Source organism: Gracilinanus agilis, chromosome 1, assembly GCF_016433145.1.
Source record: "Gracilinanus agilis isolate LMUSP501 chromosome 1, AgileGrace, whole genome shotgun sequence".
Classification (NCBI taxonomy): Eukaryota; Metazoa; Chordata; class Mammalia; order Didelphimorphia; family Didelphidae; genus Gracilinanus; species Gracilinanus agilis.
In genome coordinates this window covers 377,919,983-377,944,142 of record NC_058130.1, presented here as the reverse complement: position 1 = coordinate 377,944,142, position 24,160 = coordinate 377,919,983, and the positions used below count along the sequence as shown (strand labels likewise).

At 37.8% G+C, this 24,160-nt stretch overlaps 1 pseudogene; it reads right to left on the bottom strand.

Annotated features, from left to right (window-relative positions):
* Positions 1 to 12,406: 12,406 nt before the first annotated feature.
* LOC123252008 lies at positions 12,407 to 16,988 on the bottom strand (annotated as a pseudogene).
* Positions 16,989 to 24,160: the final 7,172 nt, after the last annotated feature.

The window sequence follows — 24,160 nt, the reverse complement described above, 5'->3', positions numbered from 1 at the left end:
TTTAAACCCTTAACTTCTGTGTATTGGCTCATAGGTGGAAGAGTTGTAAGGGTGGGCAATGGGAGTCAAGTGACTTGCCCAGGGTCACACAGCTGGGAAGTGTCTGAGGCCAGATTTGAACCTAGGACCTCCCGTCTCTAGGCCTAACTCTCAATCCACTGAGCTACCCAGCTGCCCCTCTTTAGTTTATTTTAGATCAGAGGTAGAACTTGAACCTACATCTCCTGCTTTAGAAGCTGACTTGCTGTGCACCAAGATGTGTATGTGTTTTTGTCTTGTTTTAAGGCTTTTTAGAATACTTTCTTCTCAATAGCCCTATAATGTAGGCAATATGAATATTGTCTCCATTTTGTAGCTAAAGAGACAGATTTAGAGAAATTACTTTAGAGAAGTTAAGTGACTTGCTCAAAGTTACTAAGCTTATATGCAACAGGGGTGGGACTTAATGCCAAATCTTCATGTACCAAATTTAGTGTTTCTTCCACTGTTCCCTCCATTTCCTATAGTCAGCAAAAGGAGAATATTTAATCTATATTTCTCTATGGCTGGATCAGTGCCACTATGCTACCTAGATCTTTAAGAGTTGAGCTTTTAAAAAAGAGAATTATAATTCCAGAGTTTGATATTATATATGGGATGATTTGGATTTCTGACTTAAAGGCACATTGTAAGAAGGGCAACCAGGAAAGGAATAGTTCCATAATACAGACTATTTTAATTGACAAGAAGTGAAAGGAATCAAGAAATCCAATGTAGTTGTATATTTGAGTTGGCAAATTGACATGATGATTTGAACTCTTCCTGCTTCTCCCTTCTGAACATTGTCATATAGGTGGACTTTCTTCTCTGCTTTAATCTCATCGCTCCTCTATAGCTCTACATCTCCTCATTCCTCCCAATCTTAGGTATGATACCTGACTTCACTTTATATATCTTCACATCTTCCTATATACAGTTCATAATAAATGTAGAAATTGCCACAAGGTTGGGAAAAAGTAAGATCCTATTAGATATCCCTGCCTGAAGCATTCCAGGTTCTTTTTGATATCTTTCCCACAAAATTATTTGGAGTCACATTTCAGATATTTCTCACTCGTTTTATCTCTTTTATCATTGACATCAACTTACTTCTCTATCTTTCCCCTCAACCTGTGCAATATATATCTAATTATTTGTTGTTGTCTTATAATTCCAGGGTATATACAACAAAGGATAATGATAACTCATGAATGAAACATTAATGTTGGAATTTCAGGTATTGGAAATAGGTCAATAGGGAAGATAACAACAACAGCAACAATGATGATAATAATAGCTAACTATTATGATGCTTACTATGTACCAGGCATTATGCTAAGCTCTTTACAATTATCATCTCATTTGATCTTCGCAACAGTCCTGGGAAGTAGGTGCTATTATTATCCCCATTTTACAGATTAGGAAACTGGGATAAACAGAGATTGACATGCCTGGGCATTAAAATGTCTCAGATCAGAAGTCACCTGCATTCCCAGGGCTGCTCAGCTCATTTCACAGTGGTGTTAGCCTACTAAGCTTACTAAGGAATAGTTCTTATTACTAAAATAGCATGTCTCTATGATTACCAAATGAGAGTGCTTTTGTTGGTTGCTAGTGATTGCTTATGGACCTTTCTCCATGCCACAAAATGACCATGGATTTGGCCCTGAGCTTCTGTGTTATGTCTGGCCTTCTTCATGGAGAGGAATTATGACAAAATGGGAACATTCCACTTTTGAGTCCAGAAAAAATTCATAATAAATGCCTTGCCATTTAGCCCCCTTGTCTCTTAGGTAACCAGTAATTTAGGCAACATTCCAGAAAGAATAGAGTTGTTGTTGGGGAAGGCTTATTAGGTTAAGAGCTGGATACGTTTTTAAAGTGGCAAAGTTCTTTAGTTTATCTTATTTATTGCTGTTTTGACTTCTCCTCATATCTCTCTGAACTTGGCTACTTAAGCAGCTGTTTTTGTTTACTCATTTCTAGAACTGCTTCCTGCACAAATTGAGTGCACTTGTATACAATATTCACAAAATGGACCATTAGCCATTGGTTCCCATCAACTGAACATATTTTTGCAGAATCCCAGAATTTCTGCATTTGAAGGGATGTCAAAGGTCTTCTATTCCAACTTATCATATGCAGAATCCCTTCTACTACATATGTGACATGTTGTCATACAGCCTTTACTTAAAGATCCTCCAGTGAAGGGCAAACCCACAACCTCTAGGACAACCCACTCTCTATGGAGAGCTCAAATGGCTAGGAAGTTTTTCCTTACTTTAAATCTAATTTCTTTTTTCTTTTCTTTTTTTTGGGGGGAAAGAATTAGGTAAGATCTCTTGTGCCAAGCTATTCTTTCTTTTTCCAATTATTTCCTTTATAGCTTTCATTCTTTTTCCAATTTCCCCATCTAATTTTGTTTAATTTTTTTAAACTTAATGTCTTTTATATTAATTTTATTTGTTACAGGGCTAGGCAATGGGGGTTAAGTGACTTGCCCAGGGTCACACAGCTAGGAGGTATGTGAGGCCAGATTTGAACCTAGGACCTCCTGTCTCTAGGCCTGGCTCTCAATCCACTGAGCCATCCAGCTGCCCCCTAATTTTTTAAATGATTTTTATTCTTAAAAAAAAGCTCTTCATCTTTTCCAGTTGAACTTATGACTAAGCTGTATTTTTCTTTGAGATTTGCAAGTAGATATTTTGGAGTCATTGTTTTCTTCCTTGCCTATTTCTTGAGTGTCCTTGTCATCATGAAAGCTCTTTAGGTAGGATTATTATTATTATTATTATTTTTTGCTCTTTCTTCCAGCCTATTTCTTAGCTTCAGAATTCATGGTAGGGGCCTATCTCTGTGTACTTTTCAAGGGAATGTCTGAATTGACCTTGGGTTCCCTAGAATTCTAGTGCTGCTTTGTTGGGATATTAAGTGTTCTGTTATTTCTGGGTTTCAGGAACTACTTAGGCTGAATATATTTAAAAGCTTTTCATTGTCCCAGAGTGATCTGATCTAGGGCAAGGTCTATCACTGCTTATTTAATTTCATATCTCATTTTAGGCATGAGACCCCAGGTTCTACTCCATAAGAAAAAATCAATTCCTATGTATTATATTTGAGAATATCCCATATGACACTTGTTTCATAATCATGCCATGGTAGCACATATCTCCAGAAACAGCCTGAGGGTTGTACAAAGTCAGTTTGTGCAGTTTTGTTCAATTGTGTTTTGCTAGTTTCCATTAAATAGCACTAATTTTCAAAATTGCTCATTATTTAAATCTAATGACCAAAGATAGAAGCCTTTCTCTTCAATGATATGACAGAGAAATATGTCAATGTCTAAGCTACAGTAGTGTAAAAAGAAATTCTTGGTTCTCTTTGTCTATTCTGAGTTTACACTTGTGAAAAGGGAATCCTTTTTTCTTTTTGCCTAGTTGGAGTTAAAACTTTGATTAACAATAACTTAAATACCCCAATTTAGTACCTCACTAGATTGTGAGGACAGGATTAACTCTCCTTTGTCTACCTTTTGATTGGATCAACACAAGCTTGAGCTAGGTGGAGTTCATAAACCACTTAGTAAATTTACACCCTACTTAGTGCTAGGTGAGAAGCCAGTAGGATACTTGGAGAGCTCCACCTTTTTTTCTAACTCAAACAGCCAGAAACTTGAATTCTTTTAAGAGTTCACACACTCAGAAACATGTGAATCTAAATTGTGGGACAAATCAGAAACGGTGTGAATCCTAGGAAGAGAGTTAACACCTTTAGAAGTGAGAAGTCAATCCTACAGATACTGCCCCTGGGCAGTGCTAGACAATTTGGAAACTATGATTGGCCCCAGTGAAAAATGGCAGGGACAGGAAACCACCATAAAAGCCACAAAATCAAAATGGGGAACTCTTGTGAAGTTGAGTCTTGTGGAGACTGTCTCCTGGAGATAGTCTTCAAGGGAACTTTGCTGGAGACTGTGGCCGGAATCTTGGCTTCAACTTAGATTCTAACTCCTGGGCTACTTCGTTGGGTGAGTGAAAAGAGATGACTACTTCCATCTTGGAAAAGGCCTTGTACTAGCCCTCCTGGTAGAAGACTAGTATAGGTATTTTCTCTAACTTCTCTCACATTTCCCTACTTTATTATTTCCCCTCTATTTTGTAAATAAACTTCTAACTTGAGATTTAATAACTTTGGTGACCACATTTTTTCACATAATTTAAGTCCAACCACTAAATTTAACCTTTATGGTAGAAATCCTCACAGATGACAGACTGTTTCCTGTATTTAGATCATTGCCATCTCTTAAGTCTAAAATGTATTTTACCTCTACAAATCTCTATTTCCTTAGATCTAAGATTCATGTAATGCCTTCTAAATGAAGTCTTTTAAAGCACCTTGCCTCCCCCAAATGGCTAGTACATTTATTCTAAACTTTCAATGCATTTTAAAAAAAATCTTACCTTCCATCTTGGAATCAATATTATGTGTTCCAATGCAGAAGATTTCTTTGGAGCAGACTTAGAGTAGTAGACTAGAAAATTCCTTATCTCCTTCCTTCATTTCCCTCTCTTACTATCATACTATTTTGCTTTAATAAAGCTACTAATGCTACTCATATACTCATAGTTTAATTTTTAATTATTATAAACAGTGACCACAACAATTCTTTTTTTTAACCATTATTTTCGAAACCAAAATTTTAATTATTGCATTTGGTTACCATATTTTAATTATTACACTATCAACCATATTAAGGGCTTGCATTTTTGTTAGTTTTCTAGTAGTGGCAGTATGTTTCTATCGATCTTTTCCCATTCTTGTATTTAACTCTTGAGATGAAAGGAAATGGCCCATGAAGATGGCCAGTTAACACTTTTAACTAATCAGACTTGGATTAAGAAACTAGCATGGAGCCAACCCAACACGTGAAAGTTGGGTAAGAACTTTGAACTTTGACCTAAGATGAAGGTATATCAGATTCTTGTTTCTCAGTGAAATTGAATTCTTACACAAACTATTGCAAATCATTATTTCTCTGTAATTGTTTCCAGTGGCAGTGATTTTTTTTTAAGCCCCAAGACCTTGATCCTGTGATAATGATATAGGTAAAAACTGTCATGAATAAACATTAATCCATGGTGATGATACTTCCTTCTTAGGTAATGTGATAGTAATGTAATAGTTTCAGAAGTTTCTACTTTGGTTACTCTCTTGTCATTTTAACTTAGTACATTAGAAATATTGTCTCTCAGTTATAAAACTGTGTATACCCTTAAATCCAGCAATGTTTCCCAAAGAGATCAAGAGGAAAAGGAAAAGAATCTGTATATTCCAAAATATTTATAGCAACTCTCTTTGTGGTGGCAAAGAACTGGAAACTGGAGAATGACTAAAAAATTTGTGGTATATGATTGTGATGTAATACTAATATGTCATAAGAAGTAATGAGCAAGCTAATTAAAAGAAAATTTGGAAAGAACTACATTGAATAATGAACAGTGAAATTGGTAGAACCAAGAGAACATTGTATACAACTGCGGAATTGATACAGAAAGTATAAATTGTGAATGTTATCTCTAGAGAGTGAGATGGAAGGTGAAAATATGAAAGTCTTAATTTTTATGAACACATTGGTCTCCCAGATGATTCCTTTTGTGATGAGGGTAGGATAGGGAGGGGCTTGGACACTGTATATGGGATTTATTATGTAAATATGAAGAAAAGTAAGCTAAACATATGAAAAAGATTTAGTGCAAAGCCTTAACATTAAATTCATGTGTTCTTGAAAGAGGCTAAAAAGAAAGGTTGCTATTCAAGTAATTCATGAATTGAAAAAAATTATATGTTCCTCTGCCTATTTTTCTAGTGTTAATATTTTTCACTCAAAATAACCAAGGCCATGCAAATAGAGTTGCCTTAACTTTCCCTCATCCCCCCAAGTTTCCTTCTTAAATGTTTCCTTGTCTTCATTCATTCTCAGTTCTTTCCTGTCTTATAGGTAAAGGTATCATTCTTTCATGATAAGATTAACCCTCTCAACCTTGTTTCTATGCCTTCCTATTTAATCTCAGGTGTTTCTTTTGGGGAAAAAAAAGACATTTTCAGTATTTTGTTTCTTTAATATCCCTCTTCTCCTCCTCAATCCTCCTCAGTAGTCATGTAGTGGAACTCATAACCTGAACAGTCTGCCTTTGAGAGCTTGGGGAATAGACTTATTAGCCCCTTCAGGATTCTATTTCTTTATATTTAAAAATATCTGAATTTAGTTGCCTTTTAATGTCTTTACAATTCTAAAGCTATAAAATTTGATCCTTTGAGCAGACATTAACTAGTTGATATTCAAAAGGCTCAAAAATTGTCAGAAAAGTATAGAGGCAAATAAAGTTATAAATGTTAGATATATTAACAAATGGATTGCATTGTCTTTGGGAAGGGAGATGGTTTCAATAATTTTAAATATATGTCTTACATAGGAAAAAGTTGCAATTTCTAATGCATGACTTTCATTTAATATATATAAGGGTGATTGTTTCCAGTAGAAGTTCTAATTAATTTGTGCTTCTTTCCATCATTCAAAATCCAAATAAGACCTAATAATTACAATTTCCATTGCATGGCTGGTATCATTTCATATATTTCCCCTGGAACATAATGCAATAATCTCAGACTAAGACATTTTGATGAAATTTAACGAAGCTTCTGTTTCACCTGGAGTCATTCCAGTTAGAACCAAACAATTTTTATCTGAAGTCTGAATTGAATGATCATATACATTTCCTCTTATCTTAATCCTTATTTTCTGCTGCTTAGTGAGATGGAATAAAAGAAAGGTCTAGAAAAGATAATAAATTCACTTCTTTGGAAACTGAAACTAAATTAAATAAATGAATGTAATCAACACAGCCAACTTCTAGCTGTAAGCATCTTTGTCTCTGTGATTAGATTCAGCTGAATGTTTGAGTGCCTAATCTTATCAAAATGAGACAGATGTGGGCAAAAATTGTTTGAACGTTCAAATAAGAAAATGAATTGTAACAGCCTACATACATTTATGGAAGTATTTCCCCAGGGGAAAAGTACACATGCAAGTACATGGGCTAATTAGGATGAATGTAATTTGTAAAAACTGATTTTTGTTTATTGAATGATTTTATCATAACAATGAATTCTTATGTCTAATTAGCTGTGTATTCTATTAGACAGAATTTTGCTGTGGGGACTTAATAGGTCCAATAGGTTTTTAGAGTCTGTGCTAAATCTAGAATAATTTTAATTATTGCTGTTTTTTTCTCATGGAAGGTCATGTTCATTCCCTGAATACCTCTTAGGAATGCTCTGAAAACAAGAATAATGTATCTTGAATGTTTGATATTTTTAGAGAATAATATCATATAAATACAGGTAATGCCTAGGCTCTTTTTCTAATCTTATAAATACAGAACGTGGTATCAAAGCATTATCCTAGTCAGTGATGATACCTAGTGGTCATGTCATGAGTTTTTTTTCCTAAACAACAGGGAAGACAAGCATTTGTAGGCAGCAATCAAGAGATAGGAGAGGGGAATAGATCAAAGATTACAGAGAGAATAGGCATAATGTTAAAAAGGAGTGAGAGCACAAGAGTATATAGTCAACCTAGGAAAAATAGAACTACCAAGTAGTTAATAGATAATGTCTTTAATCAGGACAAGGGAGACAATGCTCTTATGGCCACAAACAGTCATACACACACCAGAAAGAGCCTGGCTCTGGGATTCTGGGAACACTTTCTTTGGAAAAGATACCAATATGTTCTTTTCATGATCCAACTTGTAGAGATTAGGCTGAAATCGAGATTCAGTGAAGATTCTATCAGAGTCATCACTAATAGTGATCTTCAGTCCCTGGGTTACCATTTCTCCTTTAAGCTAGAGATTACCCCAAAGTTTTGCAGGAACAGGATAAGAAAAGATGACATCTTATGGCTTACACACAACCAGGAGTCAGGTAATTGAGAAGGCTGGTGGCTGATTCAGCCACTTTCCACATGGAAAGATGGACAGGGAGGAAGGATTGGCCACCATCAGGAGGAGGAAGGTGGCCTTGAATCCAGTACCCCAGAAGTTTGGGGAGCTAACAGATAAGGTGGAATCTGAAAATATCAAGATCTTAAAGTAGGGTTCAGAATCATACTAAGTAGCAAGGATTTGAGTCAATGTAAATAGGTAAAGCAGTGGAGGAGACTATACTCAGCCCTTAGCTTCTTTTTTAAAAAATTATTTACTTATTTTTCCCATGGTTACATAATTCGTGTTGTCTCTCTCCTCACTTCCTTTCTCCCCTCCCCTCCTCCTGAAGCTGACAAGCAATTCCACTTGGTTATATGTGCATATAATATATTTTCCATTTTTGTTATAGAGTAATCTTTTAAAACCAAAACTCCAAATCATATACCCATGTAAACTAGTGATAAATCATTTTGTCTTGTCTCTTTCTCATGGCTATGATCCTTCTCTATCACCCTAGGACTTCATCCAAAAGATGCATTCTCTCTTTCATTCATTTATTTATTTATTCATTGGCTTACCATTCTTTGATCTCCCTTTTCATCCTTCTCTACTTAAACATTTTTGTCTCCCTTTTTTCTACCCTCAGTCCTTCTTTTTTGTTTTTGTTTTTTTGCTCCCCTTCTGGCTGATCTATAGTTAAGGTGCTTGCAGACCATCTACTATTGAAAAAAAAGAGCCCCTAGTATTCTTCTTTGGGCAAGGGGCAGGGTTGGGAATATAAAATATAAACAAAGATAGTCATTATTCTCATTTACTTTGATAATCCTACATAAATTTGTTGACAATTTCAACATGAGATCAGATGACTAGAAATTCATTTTTATTGTCATTTTCAATCATTACTCTTGGGGCAGATGACGAATGTTCCAAGTAAACTTTCTTTATTAGGATGGCAAGCAAAAGGATGAAGAAAACCACAGCCTTTCATTTCAAAACAACTAATTCCCTATAGCTGATATTTTTATAATAGGCCTCTCTTGAGCTGCTGGTAAGTAAAACAAATGCCTTTATATAGTTATTATTAACAGTATCTGTTTGTGCCCAGAAACTAGAAAACTCCATGGCGACATGAGGAGATGTATGGTGTTATTTAATGAGCCATCCTTAAAGTTGAAATGACATAAGACAAACCAAGATGTCACACTAGTTTGGGGGTCGACTTTTTTGTTCTTTACATTTGATTCTTTACAAGGGTGAAAAAACCATATAAAACTAGTGTTAAAACAAACAAACAAACAAACTTGAAGATCAGATATCCTGGTGAAATATGAAGGAGAAGGATTTAATGCCACCCACCCAACTTGTCCTGCTTTGGGTTCTGGAGTTAGTCAGTATTTTCCAGATGGTGGGTGAAAATGCTTATTACAATAGATATGCTTGTCTGAAGACAAAATTGAAGCCTTGCAATTTGCAGTATTGTGAATTTGATGCCTAAGAGGTATTTGTGGAAGCTTATAATCTGACTGTTGACCCATATCGTATAGATAATATTGCTAAAATTATAGATCCAGAGCTTTTAAGAAAAACGAATTCTTGGCTTATCATGTCACAGTCTTGTTCTGGACCACATTATACTTGAGAGACTAAAGATTTAGGATCACCGTGACATCATGAAATGTTATATGTTTCTTTACACAATTAAGAAAAATGCCTATTTTATCTATAGGCTGGATCAGATGAAAGCTTTCTTGAGAATTCCAGAGGAAACAATGATTTGAAGCTAACTAGTGTCCGTACATCTTCAGATGATGATGAGAGTTTCTCATTTCTCCTGACTAAATCTTTACAGATGCCCCTTTTCTCACTATGTTTTTTCTTCTACCTTTACTTCCCAATATATATGTTTGCTTGAGGTGAAGTTCTGGGCCCCTAATACAGTGAGCTCCCAATTGAATCTGGGATACTTCTATACTGGACATTTTAAAATCTTCAGACAGGATGAGATGAAGATTGACTGATCAAGAGTTATATTCCCCTGGAAAATCATCAGAATTTCTTTATTTCTTTTAATCCAATGAAAGGGCTGGTGGTCCAGGTAGGGGAGAAATCTCTGGTTTTTGAAAGAACAGCTCCTCATTCCTTTCCAAAGTGCCTTTTATATCAGAGCATTTCCAAGGGCACCTTGTCCAAATTATCCTCTGTTTCTGATGTGGGGACAGCAAGATTAGAATCTAAAGAATTTTACAGCTCAGGTTAACTCTGTGATGATAGAATAAGCTTTGTTATAAGAGTATACCAATAGTGTTGCAATAGAGAGTTAGTTAGTGGGGAGAGTAAGTAAGGTGCCCTAGGTGTTCTCAAGAATGCTTTTTATCCTGATAAGTTACTGAGGGAGGGGTCATTTTTTTGAATGGCTGTTGCCTTACCATTCCCAAGGAACTCATGTCAATTTATCCATGATTCATTCTGTTTGACCTGTGGGGAATTGGGGAACCACAATGTAAATGGGATACTAATTTTATGTTAAACATCTGAGGTAATTTTTGGTTAAATTTTGCTCTTTCTGCTCAGGCTTTAAGGAAGCTTAAGTTTAAGGAAGATTGTGGTAATTGAGCATTGTTTGAATCTAGTCCTATGTAACTGAAAAACTGAACCTCTTGTACTGACTGATTAGGGACCTTTAACCAAGGACTTAAATAAATCTAAAGATTATTGTCAGAAGTTTTCTTATTATTATAAATTTAGATTGATTCCTATCTTCTGGAATAATGAAGCTGATATTTATGTTCATCAAAAAATTTGTCTGTTACCTGTGACTTCATTTGTTGTTTCCATTTGTTCATTTTTTTGATTCCAATATTTTTATGTAAAAACTCTGACTCCACAACAATTTTTAGAAGTTAATTTATTGAGAGAATCATCATTATTTTAGTAATGTCCTGCTTGCTAATTTTTTTAGTTTTGACCTTTAAGAATAATATTTAAATTTTTTAAAGTATTCTTAAATGCACTGCTTGTGAGTAAATTCTTGAATAAAAAGTAAGTAGGAAAATGCATTGTATTGTGGAAAATATCAGTCCAATGTACAATAAAACATTTGAGGCAGATCACTAAGCCAAAGTAATTTATTAAAGAGACCTGTCTCCCTTTAATGAATGTGACCTCAGATCTTTCTTGCTTCTCAGTATACAACTATATATAGTATATATATATATATATTTCATAGATGATCCAGATGGTACAGAACAAGATACAAAATTTCATGGTGCTTACTTTGTTACACTAGTGCTCCCAAGGCAAGGGGAAGACAGATCTCCACCCAAACATTAGCATGGATGGAAGTTTGGTAATCATCAAGTAGTCAGAAGAATCTCATTCCAAAGCTGGGCAATGTAGGGAAATAACAAAGGGTTAAGGGGCTCCTCAGATAACTAGGGGGCTTTCTATGAGTGGTCAAAGAGAAGCAAGATAAGGGTCATTTCCACTGACAGGATGATCAAGATAAGATATACTCCGATGACTGACTAAAGAGCATGTGATAGGTGATGGGATGATTATTTGCCCAGTTTGGGTAACAGAAAATGTCAAGTAGTAGAACTCTGGAAGTTCAGAGGGTTCCTTCCCTATGCTGGCACTTTACAACATAGCAACATGGGTAGAGATCATCTAGCTAAGACATTTTGTGGTTAAGCAAGTGTACTTGTTTCTTAGTATACAGTTTTAAATCTACTCTTTATAGTCTAAAACATCTAATATAAGAAAGAATCTTTTTAACCTAACTAAAGTAAATTCTGTTGATCTATCTTAATTGATTAAGCTACCTCAACCTAATATAAAAAAGGATAGGGATAAAAGAATTTATCACATCCCCTATGAAAATCACACTTGACTGAATAATATTGATTGGGAGTAAGCATATGATTCATATTATTTCTGCATAATTAGACAGTGAGAAGTAGGGTGTCATAATGAAAGGAGGACATATACATTTTGAAACCTTCATTTATGAGAATATGAGAAAATTCACCAGTTTTTATGGGATGAAGTATATCTACACCTGCAAAGACTAGACCAAGAATACAGAGGCAACCTGGCAAATCCAGAACAGAGCAAATCCAAACTGTCATGACAAATCCAAAATTTGGAAGGAATGATATTCCTCTCAGGAGAGATAATGCTAAGTTGTTTTTTTTTAAATCCATCATTCATTTTATTTCATTTATGGCACACGAGTAAGCACTCAGTTCTACTCATATTTATTTCAGCTTCAAACCTTTCCCCTTTCAATGGCTTAGTATTTTCTAGAAACAATTTCAGAGCAGGAAGGATCCCAGAGACCTCCTAATCTAAGCTCTCATTTTTCAGATAGGGAAACTGAGTTTAGGACCTGGGTAGAGTCATCAGGTTATCATCACTGCCCCTTCTCCACTAATGGCATCTTCAGTGATGTGAAGGTCCTCCAGCATCTTAGCCAGGCTAATCCGAGGGGCCCCTACCTCATCTGTGTCACTCTCCATGGGAATGGTCAAGGCTTTATAAATGTTGATGTTCTTCCTGATGGCCTCATCTTCTAGAAAGTCCTGGTATTGCCTCTTATCATCTGTATCCATGGTCTCTCTGTCCCTGTCCAGCTCCTTGAGCTTCCACTTCTTGTGACGCTGGTGCTTGGCATGATCATAACTCTACTTAATTAACACCATATCTGGAACATGGTGGCTGTACATTTTGTTGGCATACTTGTCATTCAGATTGCAGTTGGGCAAGTCAAAACCCAGCACCAGGTCTCTGGAGCTTAGGAGGTGGCCCAAGTGCTTCCGGCAGAAATACTGATGGTCCGTGTTCATCTCTGAGGTTTTCTGGACCCAGGCTTCGCAGAGCAGGTGTTTGTTTGACTTCATGCCGGCCCCTCTGCCTCAGCCTTCTGCTTGTGGACAACACTGTACTCCATGATGGTGAACTCCTCCAGCTGCCGGGGGTGGCACAAGCTACTGAATGGGTACTGCCATTGATCTTGGTGATCTGCAGCGTGCTTAGGTCAATGAGGTGGATGGCTCTGGTCACACAGATGCAGACACAGAACTGGCTCATGCCAAGGCTCTGGGCCAGTTTGGGGGACAGACGCACTACATTATCCCAGGATCATCCAGGGAATGAAGTGTCTGAGGCAGGATTTGATTTCAGGTCCCCCTGAGCCAAGTCCCACTATCTAGTCACCACACCTCTGTGCTGCTGGTCACAAGCAAATGGTGTCCTTGGATACCCAGAGGAGCCCCGCAATGGGTCAGAGGAGATTCCAGGGCCCCAGTGTCCAGAGGCTGACCCAGGGCTCTTCAGAGCCTGAACCACAGGCCGAGTTCATGCCAGAGCCAGAAGGGCAGATGTGGCAAAGTTTGAGGCGCTATGAGGGAAAAGCAGGGCTGCCTTCTGTTGTCAAAGTACCAGGTGAAACACTGGGACTCAAGGATGAAAATTAAATTCACAGCCAAGCCCGACACCAGGAAGCTTACAGTGGCCAAAAAACTGCCCTGGGGCTGGACATAGGAGGAAAGCAAGTTCGAATTCTACCTCAGACCCTGGGGAGCTGTGAGACTGAGCATTCCCTCAACTTCTCAGACTTTGTGATCTTCATCCTTGCAGATGGGCAAGATTTCCACGGAGAAGGTGCTCTTGTAATTGTACGTGCTGCTGTGGATGTCATGAGACATCAGCCTCTGCAAAGATTTGGATCTGGAAGGGACTGTGCACTGGAGAAAATCCACCATCTTCTGGGCGTGCTGCTTCTGGGCATAATAGAAATCCAGGCCATCGTGAATCTCCTTGATCCAAAGTATGTTTTGATGCCCTCGATGTTTCAAGATCAGCTGCTCCAGATAGAAGAATGTTTTTTTGTGTGTGACGTCTTTTGTCTGACTTGCACCACAGCTTTCCAGAAGTCCTTGGCCTCCACCATATGACAAGCATCACACATCTGGGAGTGAACCACGTACTGTACAACAAACACTTGTTGAAGAATGGCACCATTCATCACCTCTTTCTGGATAGTCTTAAGCCACTTGGAGTGAGTTTCAGTCCAGACAAAGCCTGCTTTGATCAGTCGCACCAAGGGGAAGAAAAGATATCTTCTCCCTTGGCACATTCTCACCATCCAAGGAATGGAATGCATGTCTGAGATCATCCCGGCCTTTCTTCTTCCTTCTTGGAGAGCTTGGCCATGTTTGTTCTGAGCCCTTAGAGTGAAGGGCAGGCACATTTCCTAGGCTGAGCTAAGGGCTTCCTAAGTGCTCAGCACAGACTCAGATCAGCTGGGCTCAGATAGCCAAGGTTGATATTTTTCCATGGCCCCACACCCTCTCCTACCAGAAAGGGGGTTAGAAGGAAGACCCCAAGAGCACCATTTGCCCATTCCATGCAAGCCAGCACTGGGGACTAGCCGCTGACCCTATGGGCAGGATGGCCTCTGGCTGGGTCGCCAAGCTGTTCCAGTGCCAAGGAAAGTGTCTCAGCTTCCCAATAGGAGGGCAGGGGCTTCCCTGCATCATTAGCAGAGGGCATTTCATCCCTAGGAGTTCCCCTGCCAATGCAATTGGAGGTTTGGCTGCCACATGGCAAGACAGCATGAGCTGGAACAACCCTGCTCGAGCTTACACTCTGCTGATGGCAGACAGTGGGGAGTGCACCATGAAAAGACAAGAAAGCCCCCACTGACTGGGTGCTAGGCCTGAGGATACAAGGAAAGATTCCCCAGGCACCCAGGCTAACTGGGGCTGAAGTCATCTACTCATTAATTGGCAAAGGGTGAGGCCCCTCCAAGAGGGAGCTCCTGAGCTATGCTGTGATGGAGCCGGGGTCTGGGAGAGTGCTCTCCTCTCTTGAGGCCCAACCATCAGCTGACTTGACAGTGGGACCAGTTCGTGCCCTGACCTCCCTTTGGCATGGGAGCCATACCAAACCCTAGAGGCATTCTGAGCAATGGCATAGTGAAGGGAGCACACTTACTAGGCTACACATTCTGGGAAGTTTGTTCCAAGTCACTTCCATCTCAAGGAACGTCTTTTCATCAAAGGACAGTATGAAAAGTGACCTGATGTCACAGGCTTGCAGAAATATGGTGAAAAGGAAACAAATTAACAAGTAAATAAGGAAGCAGGCCAGCAATAACCGACTGACTGCCCTATTGCAATGTTTTCCATCAACATTTCTGATTCTCTGGGCTTCTAGCACAAGACTTCCAATAAGATCTGGGCCCTTCACACCCTCACAAGACATTCAGGTCATAGTAAGTCAAGAGGCTTTACTCACTATTTTCAGCTCTGTTTCCTGATGGAGCTATGACATGGTGGGAAAATACTAATTTGTGGCAATGTCCAGCATTTACCATTTCTTACTTAAAGAGGCCTTGATTTTTTTTTCAAACATAAAGTAAGAAGTTCCTAGCTCTAAAGCACACTGTATCCATGTCCCTGGAGGCTAAAGATACCTTTCACACTGTTTGCAGAAGTGAATTGAGACTTGCTTGGGGATCCCCTCACTGATGTCCACAAACAGGCCACACACATGTTGACTAGATTAGGGGGATGGAGACACCACACTTGCAGCACAGGACACAGCCCTGGCTGTTCACAGTGGGGCCATTCATGTACTCAGTGGTCCACAGAACCCCTCCACCCCCAGAGTTGGATCATAGCCCAGAACCCCTCTTCTCTGTGGCCCTGACCTACTTGTCCTAATGCTAGCTTTTATGCTTGAGCTCTGGCAGCAAAAGATATTAAGATTAAGTTATTAGGGTCATTTTATGAGTTTTTCTTTGGTTAGCCTCTCACCCATAAAAGTACCAAAGTTTTGATAGGCCCTGCTATAAGGCTGAGTCATCACCCTTTTCTTTTTTTTCCGCAATAAGGGGCCTCATGGTTCACCATGGTGCTTACCTCAGCACTTTAGACCAAAGTTATCTTGCCCTTCAATCCTTGGGCCAGTGGAGATGGGTAAAAATGATCTGGTTTTAATTTAATTTAATTGGAGACATATCACTTTAAAATGTTTTCTTTGAAATGACATCACTGAGAAAAAGGAGAGGAAAATCTAAAGGAGGACAAAAAAGGTATTATAAAAATAGAAGGTAGCAATTTATTTTGTAAAATGTCTTGCCTCAATTTCCTACCCTTACTGATCTGTTAAAGTCTTATTTAATATAAGCTTTCATAATACTTTTATTTCTGTTGATGTCTTATCTTTCTTGATTCAGTGAAAGTTTCTTGAGTCTACTGTGTTCCTCATTTTGTCTTCTCTCTCATTCAGGGTCATCACTTTTCCATACCCATTTCCCTAGGATTTCATCTAAGAGACAAATTTTTCTCTTTCATTTCTTTATTCATTCATTCATTTAGAATTCTTTCATCTCCTTCCTCCTCTATTTGAACTTTTTTGTCTTCTTTTTCTCCCCTCAGTCCTTCTCTCCTGTTCTTTTTCTGTAATCCCCTCCAGGTGATCCTGAATTTAGTTTCTTACAGATCATTTACCATTAAAAAAGAGCGCCCTTCCCCACCCCCCACCCCCTTTTGGATTACAAGTACAAACAAGTCTTTTCTCATTTATTTTGATAGTCATATGTAACTTCATTAACCATTTCTAATATGAGATCAGAAGATTAGAAAGGCATTATCTGTGTCAGTGTGGATCACTTGTCATCCACAATCTCGCATTAGTAATTAGTATCATTGATAGCACTTTACTGATTATTTCTGGGGCTGATGATTGATACAGGGTACTTTTTCATTAGGAAGGCAAGGAGAGAAGTAAGGGCAATTTTAAATTCCTCTTCTTTTGCCTTTAAGATATTCCATGTCTCTTGGAGCTTGTTCTTACACTTATTAGCAGCCATTTCCAAGAGAAGGTCTTGGTGATCTTTGTGCTCTGGGACTCATAAACAGAAATCACAAAGAAGTCTCTTGTCTTCTTCACAGAAGAGTTTCTCTTTGTCCCCATGTTTATCACAAGTGGTCCAGCCCACCATTATTTGCAGTAAATGAGGTCTGAGTATTTTGCTAGTGATGAACAGATTGTACAAGTTCCTTTTGGGCAGTTCAGTGTTGCATCAGATCCCTCCCTACACCCAAGAGGACACTGTCAAATGCTAGTGCCACAATTGACAGTTACTAGTACCTCAAGTAGATGGAACTAGTGAAATATGCCTTGAAGTTTTCAATAGATCTCTGATTCTGTTCCCAGGCCTCTGATTCCTTCCATTTCAGATATTCCTTTCAGAAGAGATAATACTAGCCCTTATCCTAGAGTTCTGGCTGGAAAAGACACTAGGACTTGGCTGTTGGGGCCTTTTCACAAGCGTTCCTTTGGTTAGCCAAAGCCTTTACTCTATTCACAAAAGGTGAAAACTCCTGTTTTGATAGTCCTTCCAGTCTCTGCTATAGGACTGAATTGTTACCTTTCTTCTTATTCCACAATTCTCTATTCCTAGGCCATAGTCAAATCACTAAAACTTTTAAGGTTTTCCCCTTCTCCCTGAAAGTCATAATATACATTATATCAACCTCATAGAATTGTCAGGAGTCGGGGGGGGGGGGGGGGAGATGTTAGACAAGATCATTTATATGAAAGTATTTAGGAAAATAATAAAGATTCTCAGCTCAAAAGCATTATTATTTTTCTGACTTATTTAGCTATTTAGTAAGAGATCTTTTCAGAATATTAGCAAACATTTTCCGTACTATGTTTCTAAGTTATTTCATATCTGGGAAAATCTGAAAAATTCATTTTTATAGTGCTCTTAAGGGAATTTTTATACAAGGAAACACATATTTGAATAATATTTTTCCTTGTCTGCCTGCTCTCCAGGGGCAAGATATATGGGGAAAGGGTCATATTGTATTAAAAACATTGAAAGATAGTTTTTTCAGACTTATTTTGCTTGAGATTTAAGTACATTAAAATGGGGATATTTTAGAACGTTGGTTTCTTTTTCTTTTCTTTTTTCTTTAGCTATCATATGCCTGAATGTGTTTAGAAATCAGTCTAGCATATGCCTTGTATGCTCAGGGAGTCACTTAATAAATACATAGTAAGTGAATGAAAAAAGAACAAAGTTGAAATAATAATTAAATTATATCTACCTTTGGATATAGATTTTTACCTTTACAGCATTTTGTCCTTAAAGTACATTCATAAACATGTGGCTAAAGAGATCACAAACAGCCTTTTTGATTAAGACAACATTGATCCAAGCTTTGAAGGAATCTAAGGATTTTGAAGAAGTAACTTTGTGCCTCAGCAGATAAGAGTGCTTGGCCTGAAGTCAGAAAGACTTGATTTTAAGTACAGCTTCAGGCACTCACTAGCTGTGTGACTCTGATCAAGTCTCTTAACTTCTGTTTGCGTTAATGAATTAGAGAAAGGAATAGCAAACTACTCTAGTATCTTTGCAAAGAAAAGCCCAGATGGGATCAAAAACAGTCAGATTTGACTGAACAACAACAAAAGGTGGAGGTGAGGACTGAGTGTATTTCTGGCATGGGCCTTTGCAAAGACTTTGAGATGGGGAATAAAACAAAAATGAGAAGAGTAAAAATTCTAAAGTGTGTTTGAAAGGGAGAAGGATATAATGAAATTGAAAAAGTAGGTAGGGACCAGGTCATAAAAGGTTTGACATCATAGAGGAATTTTTATTTGATCCTACAGGCATTAGGGGCCTGCTGGTGTTTATTGAACAGAAGAATAACATGTGCTTGAGGAAAATCAATTTGGTAGCTCCACAGAAAGTGATGTGTATACCTTAAAGCACTTTAGAAATGTGAGCTGCTATTCTGTTTTTTTAAACCTACAATTAGACCATAAGCTCTATGAGGTCAGAATCTTATCTTAGCTAATCTTATTTCCCCAGTTACTTAGCACTGTGCACTGCATACAGTAGGTAATTACTAAATGTTTATTGAATTGAATTAGTAAGAAGACTTTGGATAAGAATAACTGCCATAAGTTAGTGTATGTCTCTTTTAAGGTACTCTCTTTTTCATATGAAATGCACTAAAGGGGAAAAGAAAAAAGGGTTTATGGAAAGAAATTAGTAAATGTGGTAAGATATTGACCCTATTATGAATAAACAATTTGATATTTGAAAGTAGGAAAAGAATTTTCCTTTAATAAAAACTGTTAATATATGTATTAAACAATTAAAAAAAATTAAAAATCAGCTAGAATTTGAAATAAATGAACTGTGACCTAAGCAGAAAGACTTAGATCACCTTATGAATGATACAGTACAGTGATGGTGAACCTTTTGGAGATAGAGTGCTAGGTCCCATCCCCACCCCTACCTCACCTCCCCAGACCAAGTGCTGTGCCTGGCCCCCACCAGAGACTGAGTTCTGTACCCCACCCTCCCATCTTGCCCTCCAGCTATCCCCTTACCCCAGTAAGGGGAGGGAGGAAGTGCTCCCATTGGGCTACTAGACAGGAAGGCAGGTGATGAGAGGTGCATGTGGAGATGGAGAAGAGAATGACCCCAGAACTCCACTCTCCTATAGCTCTGCTCCCCTCTAGCTATGTGCCACTCTGTGAGCTATGCTCCCTTGAAACCTAACTCCTCTCCAACACCACCATGGTAATAAGCTTCACCACAGACTTAACAGGCTGCCATCTGTGCTGCACCCTCACATAGTATGTGAGCCACCCCTCACCCTAGCACTTTATCCCAGACAGGGGAGGAAGGAAGAGCTTTCATTGTGTTGTGGGGCAGTAGGATGGGTGAAGTGAGGAATGTCCTTAGGTATGTGGAGAGGGGGAGGGGAACAGCTTTCCTCTGGCTTTCTAGTAAAGAACTCTGGAGTGTGACTGCAGGTGTTCCCACAGGGAGGGCTCTGCATGCCTTTTTTGGCACATGTGTCATAGGCTCACCATAACTGATATAGGCTAATGTCCCATTTGTATATGAATATGTATATGAATAACCAAAAGGTTCAAAGGGCAGAAAAATAACGATTTTTAAAAACGGAACTGTGAAAACATGAACATTAGAAACATGATTTTTAAGTCAGAATATGAGATAGTGAACTACATAGAGAAATTGGAGCTGCAAGGTATTGTGGTCCCTCAGTACATTTGCATATTGTAGCAAGGAACTTCTGGACAAGATGGAGAACAGCTTGAGTGACAAGATTGCCAGTTACAGAATTTGGAATTCACTCAGGGTAGCATGATCCAAGGGGAGAAGACAGTTGGGACCACCTCTATAAAAGCCCATGGACTGAGCCACCCAGGACCTTCATTTTGGGGAAGGGGATCTTGGGAGTGGGTGGCAAAAAGGGTGGGTAGTCCATAGACCTGCTAATCCAGCATCCATATCTCAATATCACAAGAAGCTTCATTCACCTTGCTACTATATTGAGAGACAAGAACAGCACAGCTTTAAGAAGAACATCACTATCCCTCCCTTTTTTTGGTTCAGGCCAAGGCTGGGCCGGACTGGGGACTGTGAGAGGGGAAGAGTCACTAGCCAGTATCAACCTACTGCTCTTAGATATAAACTACCTTAGTTCCATAGACTTAGTATAGCATTTCCCGTAACACCTCTTTCCTGTTCCTGTTCTTACCCCTTTGATTTAAGCAATAAACCCTGTTACAACTTAATCCAAATGGAGATTGGCATTCTTTCCCAGGCTATTAAATATCTATAGCCACAAGGAAGGGATTTATCAAATCACAGTCAAAATAGCATTGTCCATTTAGCACATCAACAACCAGCCCATAACCAACCTTATCATCAAACCCAACCCCACACCAGGGAGCTAGAGGAGCTGTTGAATCTCTCGCTGGTTACTTGGCTTGGGCACTGTTAAGAGGCAAGGGTTTGGCTAAGCTGAACGCCCATAAGCCCTGGTGGTTACCAGCACATCTTGGTGATCACTCAGGCAATCCTATCCATCACTCAGCCTTAGATTCTCCTATTCTTCTGAGGATCTAGGGGCCAGCTAGTTAGGCCCAGCTTAGTGAGCCTGTGGCCCTCATAGTGCCCTTTAACAATATCTAAGATTCCAAAGTGATAAACTGGATTCTGTTTGTAAAGCCCAGAGATAGCCAACCTTACTAGATTTGTAATTTGTTTGCTTAAAGAGAGCTGCTAATTTGATAGTGTAAAATTTTTCCAACAAAAAGGTAATTGTGGTTGAAAGAACTTGTAAATGCTTTACCAGTTTTTATTCATGCAGTGTTTAAGATAATCAGGCAATAATTAAGTAGAGAAATAGGTGTGAATGCTGCAGATGTTCATGAACTGGCCAACAACATCAAAATGTACAACTCAGGTTATTTATTTATTATTTAAACAGCTAAGGGTTCGCAGCAGCGGCAGCAGCAGGTATCCAGCCTTGGAATAGCCTAGGAGGAGCTGGGAGCAGCCCTGGGTGGCAGGAATAGGGTAGGGACCCAGGGAGCGTCCGGTGGACGGGGCGAGCAGTCTTTGAAACCAAGTTCATGGGGAATGTATGAACTAGCAACCAGAAAAGGGCTGTTGGAAAAATGGCATTCCCCTTTTAAAAAAATGCTCAGAAGAACTCAGCAGAGTAGCCAAAAATAGCACGAGAGCAGGTCTGAGGCTCCGGGAAGGATCCGGAGGTGTCTCAGAGTTGCGTGGCTTGGTAGGCTATCTGAAAAATTGAGAATTACGGTCCCTTCATGGTTACCAAACTGTTATGATTAAAATGGATATAGATCAATATAGCCAAAGGTATTAATATTTTATTTATATCCATATTGGTAAAATTAAGAAAGACACGCGCCTGCTAATATCTAATTCAAATCACCTGCCATACCTTCTGCCCACCTGGCTGCCTCATTCCAAAGAGACCTCCCCCAATGACCTCAGGAGTTTTATTTATACTGTTCTATATATAATCACACTTCCTGTCTACCTGTATTACAAGAGGAATCATGGGAAATGTAGTTTCAAAGTCCCCTAAACATCCACAGGAAGTTTATGTCACATATCTAAGTATTTAAAACTCAAATGAACCCCAAATAACCCTCAAAAGAACCCCCAAAATTCCAAAAAGCACACTTTCTTTCTGGAACAGAAAAATATGCTCAAGATAAGTTAATGGGTGACCTTACTATATTGTCACCAGAAATCATTACACAGAAGTATACCCTCTTCAAACAGGTAAATGTAGCCCATGATTCTGACCAGAGGCCTATATTAAAAATACTTGCTGTAAATTTCCCCTTTAGTTTTCTCCTTTCCTTCTAATCTTGGCTGCATTGGTTTTGTTTCTGTAAAATATTTTAAATTTAATTTAATCAAAATTATCCATTTTATATTCTATAATGTTCACCATGTCTTGTTTGGGCATAAATTCCTTCCTTTTCTTATTATGATGGTCATTTACTACTGTGGATTGTGTTGCCAGTCAACTCAAACACCATTAAGGGATTTATGTGCTTTAAAATATTTTAAATTACAAACAAAACAACAACAAAAAAGAAAATTTTCACATACAAGAGAATACAAACAGTATTGCCTATAAAATCATGTATCTCCATTTATTTACTGTTTGCTTTTTTCCCCCAAAGACTTTATTATTTCTTTCTTTCAAATCTTTGTATAATTTGTTTGCATTACAGAAAATAGCTATACACATTAGTCTTATAAAAAATAACAAATCTCAATAGAGTTATATGTGTCTTAGAGAACCAAATATGGATCATAAATAATTTTTCTTGAAGATAAATAATTGCACAAAATTCTCTTAACATTAAACAGAAAATATTTCTTAGGTAACCTCATTAAAGAGGGGAATTATAGCATGGTTTTACATGATTTCATATCATTGTCTCTCTATTCCTTTGCCATTCTGAGATATTTGAAGGACCGTAAGTAATAAATGACAGATAACAAGGTTAAATATTCATATGCTTAGTTGTGTATAGGAGTATTAAAAGAATTATAATTTCAGACTGAATAGCTTAGATTTTTCATACCAGTAGCTTAGATGTGTTTCATCCTTAATCTATTATATAAAGATTTAATAGTGTGTCCATATATTTCATTGATTACTTGCCTTAATTATAAATAGTTGTTATGAAAGGAAGGATATATACACTATATACACACATGTTCACATACATACATGTACATATACATACGTGCACACATATACACATATACATACAGTTCCAGATTAGAATTCCACTGCAAAAATAACTTCATCATTCACAATAAAACAGTTCTGTATGATAAACAAATTCCTAATTCCTCCCCCTCTGATAATTACTGTCCCTCTAATCAAAGAGTGGGTATAATGGAGAAAGGAAAAAGAATTTCACTTGATGTTATAGCTCTTAAGCAACATTACAAATATACAATACAATATAATGCATTATATTTTTATATTACATTATATAAAATCACATGTATTATGTTATATATTATCATTTTTAAATGGATTTATTTATTGTTTCATTAAAATATCCAGTTATTTTTCTCTCTGCCTTCTCTCCACTAGAGAAGGCGTCATTTCACAAAAAAGATATGTGTGTATATTTAACTGTTTTATTTATTTCTATTTATCTGTTCTGTTTCTGGAGGTGGAACTACTCAAGTCATTCTTCAAAAAATATTTCTGTTACTATATATAATGTTCTCTTGGTTCTGCTCATTTCACTCTTCATAATTTCACATAGGTCTTTCCATGTTGCTTTTGATTTCTTGTGGTGCAGTAGTATTCCATCACAATCATATGCCATGACTTGTTCAGCCAGTCCCGAATTGATGGACATCCCTTCATTTTCCAGTTCTTTGCCATCACAAATAAAGCCGCTATAAATATTTCAGAATGTATGGTTTCTTTCCTTTTTTTCTCTGATCACCTTGGAAAATTAGCCTAATAATGGTATTGTTGGGTCAGAAAGTATATACATATTTTTAACACATTGCACATAATTCCAGATTGCTCTCCAAAATGGTAGGATCAGTTCATTTTTCCACCAACAGTTTATTAATATTCCCATTTTTCAATATCCCCTCCAGCATTTGTCATTTTGGTTTTTATCATTTTAGCCAATCTGATAGGTATAAGATAAAACAACAGAGTTATTGTGAATTGCATTTTTCTAATCAATAATGATATAGAATTTTTTTCCCATTTAGTTGT